Genomic DNA, 10,011 nt, shown 5'->3' on the forward strand with positions numbered 1-10,011 from the left:
CAAAAACAAAGCTCAGAATCTAAAATCAGTTCAGCGTTATGAGCCCTGAGACATTGAGGAGGATGTAGTAGATGTCAGAGGGAAGAACTAAAAAGAAATATAAAGATTGATGTTGAGGAGACCCTATGAGTAATAATTTAGTCTTGTCTACATTTAGCTTTAAAAAGTTGGATGACATCCAAGCCTGAATGTCACAGAGACTGTTATGTGGCGTGCAGAAAGCCATCATAAGGCCCATGGGGACGGGAAACAGACCGAAGTGTCATCTGTGCTTATTTGACACAGAAATGTATTGCCTCCAAAGCCAACATTCATAATAAATAAGCAGATACAAACAGAAACTATATATTTATATTTCATACATAAATAAGCAAAGAACTTATTAAATTACTATTCCTTTTGTTTTATATAAATACAAATGTATTCCATCATTTAAAGGACACAATCCTACCCTCAAAAAGCTTATATTTCGAAACAGTTACAATGTGAATGGTTTCCAGTTATAGTTTACTATTAAATTGTCCTCTTTTTTTTTCTCCCACTTTTGTTTTCCAGAATATCCCATGAACTTCCAGCTACGTTTTTCTCCTTGGTACTTTTTGAGATTCTGGTGCAGGGTTTAAGAAAACTGATGTTTATAGAATAATGGAGGCTGAAATATTGAGGATTGTAGACCTCTATAATCAATGGACCATAAAGTTCTGTCATTTAAAATAACAATTTATTCCTAAAGAGAACATTTTTTTTGTGTGTGTAAAAACTATAATGCATTAAAAAATGCTTAAAATGAAATTTTGTTTTTTTTTATAACAGTAGGGAAACTAAATCTAGAAAGATTCCTGGAATAGAATCCTGAACTTGTAGTGCTTTGTTTGTTCTTGCACAGGGAGTTGTGTGTTGGAGGAAAAGGCTGTGTCCACAGAACAGAAGCATGCAGAGGGATGCCAGCTTTGATCAGTCTTCTAGATGTTGGCTGCTAACTAATTGGTTTGTGCTGGGTTTCAGAATGGTGGTTTGAATCATTGTAGACTGCCAAACAATTTCTTTTTTATTTTCCCTGGAAGTGTTATTTCTACGATTAGATTTTATTTTCTTGCTCACATGGTCTAAAGCTATTCTCAGAGAGCAGTGAATTTGGCTTATCCTCAGTCTTGCCCATATTTGTATAGGATGTTTCTTGATCTGTTCTTTTCAAATTTTACCTATGAATCTTCTAATCAAGGGTCATCTTGAGTTCTACAAACTAGCAAAAATATTTCTACTTCTTGAATTTTACACTGGCAATATGCATATGTGAATTTTCATCAGCCGATACATTTAACTTCTTGACAATGATAACGATTAAGAAATTTTCCTTCCTTTTTCAGTCCACTTTTACTGAAATGTTCTGTCCTTTTTAAGTAGCATAATGTGGTACATTATTTTAGTGCCTCTATAAGAATCCTTGTGTAATTTTAGATACCTCCTACAAATTAGGCTTTTGTATTTGTAAGATCTTGTTCAATTTGATTCAGGATCATGTGCTGCATACCTATTTAAAAAGCATAGAATTTCACTGATTTTATTTATATTTTAAATTAGAGGTTTTAGTCCAGTATTTTATGAAAATGCTTACATGATATTAGTTTAACTTAAGTAAGTGGATAATAAGTTGCCTAATATAGTCACTTGTTTAGGAAAGTGGTAGTCATTTATGATTTAGCTACATTTATATGCAAGGTGCAATCACAGAAAGGGTCACCAAACCTGTTCCTTTTACCATAATTGAATTTCCAATTCATTGAGGGAGATCTGATTTAATGTCTAAATAAATGCTCTAATTTGGGGTAGCAAACTACTCATTGTGACAGCAAGTAGTTCCTTGGTCTGTTCAGAATGTGTCAAAATTTATGTGCTACAGTGTGCACTAAGAAGAAAAGAAATTAGGACATATCCAAGGAGAATGGAGAATACATTGTATGGTATTGTGTGATCTTAAAGTGTTCCAATTATAGATAAAAACTGTAGCTATGTTTCATGCATATACCATACCTTTTAACTTCATATTTTCAACTTCTATAATTATCCTGCTATTTATAACAATTGTACCAATTTTTAAAATCCATTAAGAAATATTATATGTTTACTATATGGTCTGAAAAAAGGTCCATTTTTTTGTGATAAAATAAAGTCTTCTGAGAAAGCTGTAGATCATATTTTAGTTCCTTGCTAATTGTATTAATGAGGTTAATCATGGATCATATCATAACAATCAAATGTGAGTTTATAAACACAACTAGAGGCCTGGTGCTCGAATTCGGGCACCAGTGGGGTCCCTTGGCCTGGCCTGCGGGATTGGGCCAAAACCAGCTCTCTGACATCCCCTGAGGGGTCTCGGATTGCAAGAGAGCACAGGCCAGGCCAAGGGACCCCACCGGTGCACAATAGGGGCCAGGGAGGAACTTGGGAGGTTGGCCAGCTGGGGAGGAACTGCGGGAGGGCTCCAGGGCGTGTCTGGCCCATCGAGCTCAGTCCCAATCGGCCAGACCCCAGCAGCAAGCTAACCTACTGGTCAGAGCATCTGCCCCCTGGTGGTCAGTGCACATCATAGCCAGCAGTTGAGTGGCCTTAGCATATCATTAGCATATTATACTTTGGTTGAACGCCGACCAGCCGACAGGACACTTAGCATATTAGGCTTTTATTATATAGGATTATAGGAACATCATTTCATATATTTTCCTAATACTGTTTAATATCTTCCAAACAAATATAATAAAATTGCTTCAAATGGCTGTTCCCATAATTTGCATGTAATAATAACAAACTATTTCTGCCAAACATTTATAAAGGGTTTTCTAATACACACATATTTTATCTACCATTTTAATGGTGCAATTAAGAAAATTTTGTTTCAGGCCAAAATAGGGTATGTGGAATATCTGAAATAGATGTGTACCTATAATTGGTTAAGTAGTGACTAGTTCTTTGTTTTCTTAACTTTTATCCCCTATTTATCTGTTTAGAAGGATTTTTTTGTTTTAAATGCTGTGTAGTTCCTTTTGTAAAAATAATCCTTTTTGGGTAAAATTTGAAATGTAAAAACAATGACCTCATTTATGTCATATCACATTATCATATATTTTATACAAAGAAGCTATACTTCCATCTCCATGAACATAATCCATAATCCTTTCTTTTGTTCTATGAATTAGCACATGATTGTGCTTATAGGATTAAATTTATTTTGTTAAATACAGGATAAAGTTATATCCATAATTTTAATCACAGTTTTCAAAATAATGTCTCAATTAGTCAATTGACCCCTGATTAATTACAATAAAAATTTGGTTCCTCTTTTAAATGGTTTTATTCCCAATGGCTTTTTTTCTGTACCAGTTGTTCTCAGATAAAAAGGATTTCTGATATTTTTACACTCTAAGAATTATCCCTTGGATAAGGAAATAAGGAAATGGAATTAACTTATTATTGAACTCCAACTGTGGGAGATGTTTACTTTTCTTAATCCTTACAACAGTCACCTGCATAAGGTAATATTTTCATCATCTTATGTTCCTGGAAAATGAACTTCAGATATAATAAATAATCTATCTCAGGTCACACAGCCAGTGAAAGAGCTAAAATGCTAGCCCTGGTCCCTCAGATTCCTAAGCCTTTGCCAACTTTTAGCAGCTTTGGGAATGATCTGCAGGAACACTTATATTGGTTCAAGGACTGAGAAACATAGAGATGCTATTATTAAAAGTAAAAGTTAAAAAATCTGAAAATATTAGAAATATTGTTCTTGATCAATATCCACACAATGAATAGAACAAAGATCATCCTGATGCCATTCCATAATATGCTAATTATCTTAGAATTTTAATAATGGGATATGATTAATTTACATAACTGGAAATTCTATAAAGTATTCTAAAGTAAAGACTGACACACATTACTTTTGTGTTAGTTGAAACATTCATTTGCATTTGAACTTTCCCAACTTCACTTGATAAAAGGCTATTCAGTGTAATGGGAATAAGTAAAATCAGTGTTGGTGAGAATGACATCTTTTTTTTTTTAAATCATTTCTTTCTTTTTAATTTAATTTATTGGGGTGACATTAGTTAATGAGATTCCATAGGTTTTAGGGATATAATTCTACAACACATCATCTGTACATTGTTATTGTGTGTTCAACACCCCAAGTCATCATTTATTCCCCCTTTACCTTCTCTTACCTCCCCTAACCCCTTTCCCCTGTGGTAATCACCAGGCTGTTGTCTGTGTATGAGGTGTTTTTTTTTATGACATTTAAACCATTCAAGTTCAAGGGTGAGTTGACTTTACTATCTACATCAGAGGTCAGTGATATAAGGCCATGGGCCAACTCTGCCCATCCATCTGTTTTGTATATAAAGTTTTATGGGAACTCAGCCACACTCATTTGTTTGTGTATTATCCCATGGCTGCTCTCAGGGGGCCCAAAAAGCCATGTGATTGGGACTCTCTGGCCCTTTGTGGGAAAAGTTTGTCTACAATCCCTGTTGTACATTAAAGCTCCAGAAACAGTGCTAATTTGCCATGTTCCTAATATTCAAACATATTCTCTTCTTACGAGCCACATTTACTTTTAGTGCCATTCAAGAAAATGAGTTTTGAGAATTGGTGTTAATCAGACTTCCGAAATCTCTTTCCAGACAACCACCAACCTTCCCTTTTTATTTACAAAATTCCTTTTTTTTTGTTTCCCTTTCTTCACTCTTTTTTTAAATATAATTTTTCTCTAAGTCCCCTGGATTGTATTTAAGTATTGCTTTATTTATTGTGAGCCTGATGCATTGAATGATTTCACAGAATGGTGTGTGCCCTGGCACATTATCTTGTTGAACTATTCAATTAAATATGATAATGTTGAGCACATTGACACTATTAAACACTCAGGTGAATGAGCAATTCACCGTGAAGTGCAGAAATATTTGAAGTCATCTGCATGCCTACAAGCAATATTTATTTTTATATGAGTACTTCAGTGAATGATACATGCTAGAAAAAGAACTACCAAGAAATTAGAATATATAGTGGTTTTAAAAAATATCAGATAAATTATATTTTGTATTTGTTTTCTGACATTGTTTCTTGGCAAAAAGAAAAATGTAAAATAAAACTTTTTTCCAACATCTATAAAGTGGTTCAAGTTTACAAAGCATCGCACACAACTCATTTTATATGGAGTGTGTCACCATAGTTCCCAGTCTTCCTTAAAAATGTATCATTTGTAGGTAGTTTCCTTAGGTTCAGTATCTAATTAGTACTATTCCATTAAATTTTGTGTCACTTATATTGAAAACTCTTTTTCTGGAAGTTGAAGAGTTAAAATGTATGTTGTGCTGCTCAGAGCATGTTTGGCTGTGAAAGCCATGCTTTAGAAAATCTGGGGGCTCAAAAATAAAGGAGGTTGCTGATCAATGGCATGTGGGTGGCAACTGAAGAAAAAGAATCCCTTAAGATGTGCTGAAAATTCAAAATAAATGACAAGACTTTGACCTTGAGGTCTTTGTTTCTGAAAGTTACTTCTACTGAAAAGACCTCATGTTCTGTTGGAAAGGTCCTGTTTTGTCAGCAAAGTGCTAGAACTCTTAATTGTTTACTATGATTTAGGTAGAAATGAAAGAAGGTGAAACTACTTAGGAAATCTTAAAAATGGTTTAAGCCTATTTTAACTTAAAACTTTTTTAAACAGTTAGGTTATTTATTTGAGACCATTGTTGTTGTTTTTTAAATTACTAATACACTTTAGTTTTTAGAGAAGTTTTAGGTTCACAGCAAAGTTTAAAAGAAAATAGAGAGAGTTTTCTACATATCCAATCCTATTCCTCCAGCCTGTCTACAGCATTCACTACCTCCAACAAAATGTATATTAGTTACAATCGATGAACCAACATTGACACGTCTTTACCAACTGAGGTTCAGAAAAGACCTAAGTAAATAGGGAGCTATGCCATCATCATGGGTCCGGAGATTCAATATTGTTATGATGTCAAGTTTTTACTAATTGACCTATAGAGTCCATATAATCCCAATCAAAGTCCCAGTAGGCTTCTTTGTAGAGATTGACAAACTAATTCTAAAATTCATGTGAACATATAAATACTCTAGAGCAGGGGTCCTCAAACTTTTTAAACAGGGGGCCAGTTCACTGTCCCTCAGACCATTGGAGGGCCAGACTATAGTTTAAAAAAAATAAACTATGAACAAATTCCTATGCACACTGCACATATCTTATTTTGAAGTAAAAAAACAAAACGGCAAAAACACCCGGCGGGCTGGATAAATGTCCTCGGTGGGCCACATGTGGCCCGCGGGCCTTAGTTTGAGGACGCCTGCTCTAGAGTAACCAATAAAACTTGAAACAGAACAAAAATTGAAGGACTAATTCTATCTGATTCTAAGGCAAATATTTTCTTTCAACACGTTGCTCCAACTGCTTTCTTGCTTACATTTTTATTTTTTAAACTAGAGGCCCGGTGCATGAAATTCATGCACAGGTAGGGTCCCTAGGCCTGGCTAGTGATCAGGGCTGATTGGGGCCTTCCGGCTGCCAGCCGGAGCCTCCCTTCCCCAGCTGCCTGCTGCTGGCTGCTGGCCAGGGCCTGCCTTCCTTCCACGCTGACCCCTGGTGGTCAGTGCATGTCATAGTGAGCGATAGAACTCCTGGTCTCCCAGTTGAACTCTGGTGGGGACACTTTGCATATTAGCCTTTTATATATATATAGAATATATAGATGAGAAATATGCTGTCATTTTTCTCCTTGTGTCTCTATATAACATGTGTTTTTAACTCTGGCAGCTTATTAGATTTTCTCTTATCCCTCATTTTGAGCAATTTGATTATGATATGCCTTAATTTTATTTTCTTATTGTCCTTGCAATTTGTGGAGCTTATTGGATCTCTAAGTTTATACTTTTTATAAAATTTGAAAAAAATGTTGTTCATTATTTCTACAAAACTTTTTTTTTGTCCTCCTTCTCCTCCTCTTTTTTAAAGTCTTCACACATATATGTTAGGTCCCTCGAAGTTGCCACAGCTCATTTTTTAAACAGCTCTATTATGATATAATTCACATATCAAATAATTCAATAAAGTATATAATTCAGTCGTTTTTAGTATACATCTCTGTGAATATACTATAAACCATTGAGCTGTGATATTCTAAAAATGCTGAATTGTGTTTATTTTAAAATTATTTTCTGTGTGCTTTTTTTTTGATAGCTTCCTTTGTTATGTTTTCAAGGTCACTATTTTCTTTTCGATTACAATATGTAATCTGAAAGTTGTCTTATCCATTATATTTTTCATTTCAGACACTGTAGTTTTATATCTAGAAGTTTGATTTGGATCTTTTATATACTATATCTCTAACTTTTTAAACATATGGATTAAAGTTATAATGATAATATTAATAACTTTGTTCTTCCTAACATTAGTTCTGCATCAGTTTCAATTGGTTGATTTATTTCTCATCATTATATGTTACTAGTGCCCCAGTGCATGGATCCGTGCACATTGAAAGGAAATTAATTAGAATGTGGCCAGCAGGGCAGGACTGGGTGAGATGGGTCAGACATGCTCTGGAGTCCCCCCCCCCCCCCTGCCTCTGCAGCCCCTCCCTGGCTGGCCACACCTGGGCGTTGCAGTGGCTCAAAGCGCATCTGCAGAGTGAGCAGGGTCCCTCTGACAGGTGGGGTCCCTCAGTCTGGCCTGCAGGGATTGGGCCAAAACTAGCTCTCTGACATCCCCCGAGGGATCCCAGATCGCGAGAGGGTGGTTCTCGGGTGATGCATCCCGGAATCAGGCTCCCTCCTCTGGTTCCAGGTGCATCACCCGAGAACTACCGCTGCCAAGTCACCGCAGCTCAGGAGCTCCTACAATGAGCATCTGCCCCCTGGTGGTCAGTGCGCATCATAGCTACCGATCGGATGGTTGGATGGTCACTTAGGCTTTTATATATATACTAGAGGCCTGGTGCATGAAATTTGTGCATGGGGGGGGGTGTCTCTCAGCCCAGCCTGCACCCTCTCCAATCTGGTAGGATCGGGCCTAAATGGGCAGTCAGACATCGCTCTCACAATCCAGGACTGCTGGCTCCCAACTGCTTGCCTGCCTGCCTTCCTGATTGCCCCTAACCGCTTCTGCCTGCCAGCCTGATCACCCCCTAACCACTCCCCTGCCACCTGATTGCCCCTAACTGCCCTCCTCTGCAGGCCTGGTAACCCCTAAATGCCCTCCCCTGCAGGACTGGTCACCCCTAACTTCCCTCCTCTGCAGACTTTATTGCCCCCAACTGCCCTCACTTGCAGGCCTGGTCCCTCCCAACTGCCCTCCCCTGCTGGCCATCTTGTGGCAGCCATCTTGTGTGTTGGAGTGAAGGTCAATTTGCATATTACTCTTTTATTAGATAGGATAGAGGTCTGGTGCATGGGTGGGGGCTGGCTGGTTTGCCCTGAAGCTTGTCCCGGATCAGGGTGGGGGTTCCCTTAGGGTGTGGGGTGGCCTGGGCGAGGGGCCTGTGGTTTGCAGGCCAGCCACGCCCCCCAGAGACCCAAGTGGAGGCCCTGGTATCTGGGATTTATTTATCCTCTATAATTGAAACTTTGTAGCCTTGAGCGGAGGCCAAGGCAGGCCAGGAAGCTTGGCTTCCTCCATCGCTGGGGGCAACCCAAGCCTCTTGCTCTCTCCAGCTCCATGGCTGCTGCCATTTTTGTTGGGATTTATTTATCTTCTATAATTGAAACTTTGTAGCCTTGAGTGGAGCCCTGGGCTGGCCAGGGTGTGCAGGAAGCTTGGTTTCCTCCATTGCCGGGGAAACTCAAGCCTCCTGCTCGCTCCATGGCCGCAGCCATCTTGGTTGGGTTAATTTGCATACTCACTCCTGATTGGCTGGTGGGCATGGCTCGTGGGTGTAGCGGAGGTACGGTCAATTTGCATATTATTCTTTTATTAGATAGGGTAGAAGATTTTCTGATTTTAATTTATTAAATTTACCTTGTTGGAGGATGAATATCTTTATATTCCCATAAATATTTTTGTTCTCTGTTCTGGAATTTAATTAAGTAGTAGAAACAGTTTGATCTTTTTGGGTCTTCCTTTTAAGTTATGTTAGGTGGGATCAGAGAAGCTATTAATCTAGAGCTGGATTAGCTTGGACAAAACCCTTTTATCTTCTCTACCCAAGGCCCTATACTATGAAGTTTTTACAGCCTGACTGGTGGGAATAGGCACATTCCTGGTCCTGAATGAGCAAAAGTACTGTTTCTTCTAATCTTTTAGGGCAGTGATGGTGAACCTATGACACGTGTGTCAGCACTGACATGCGTAGTCATTTCTGATGACACGCGGCCGCTGAGGCGGCCCCATGCCGAGGATCAAACATTTGCGAAATAATGTTTTTTCCTCAAAGTGACACACTACCTGAGTTATGCTCAGTGTTTTGGCGAAGTTTGACACACCAAGCTCAAAAGGTTGCCCATCACTGTTTTAGGGTTATTCTTCTCCCACCCATGGGTATTTTCCTCACACTCATGCCCTCATCAATACTCAACTAAATACTCCACTAGGGCCATCTGCAGATCTGGGATTCTCTCTATATGTCTCTCATATTTGACACTCATTCCTGCAACTCTAGCTGTTTTATTCTCTCCAGACTTTCTTCTATGAGATTTACATCAGGGATTCTGCCAGCTTCCGGATTCTTCTTGTCTTATCTAAAAACCCTCTCAAGTCTTTAAAGTAGGGTGATAGTACCCAACTCCTTTGTTTTCTGTCCATCATGATCACTGTCTTTTATTGCCAGTGTCTTTAAAATCTTTATATTTTACTCTGTTTTTTGGGGAAGTGTAGGGGCAGGGGGCATGGTGGTTGTTTCAGTCAGAAGGTAAATCAAGTTCTTTTTCTTCAATTTTGGCAGGAGACAGAAGTGTCTTCTTCATTGATTTTTACTGGGGCATTTATTTAACTGATGTGAAATTGGA

At 38.2% G+C, this 10,011-nt stretch overlaps 1 long non-coding RNA gene across 1 annotated transcript in view; it reads left to right on the forward strand.

The window, feature by feature from the left end:
• Positions 1–610, forward strand: part of LOC129150607 (uncharacterized) — a 121,590-nt gene extending 120,980 nt beyond the window's left edge. Inside the window, exon 3 of the long non-coding RNA XR_008557328.1 lies at positions 556–610. This is a non-coding gene — a long non-coding RNA (uncharacterized LOC129150607). The remainder of the gene's footprint in view (positions 1–555) is intronic.
• The last annotated feature ends 9,401 nt before the right edge of the window (positions 611–10,011 follow it).

The sequence above is a fragment of the Eptesicus fuscus genome, chromosome 10, assembly GCF_027574615.1.
Source record: "Eptesicus fuscus isolate TK198812 chromosome 10, DD_ASM_mEF_20220401, whole genome shotgun sequence".
NCBI lineage: Eukaryota > Metazoa > Chordata > Mammalia > Chiroptera > Vespertilionidae > Eptesicus > Eptesicus fuscus.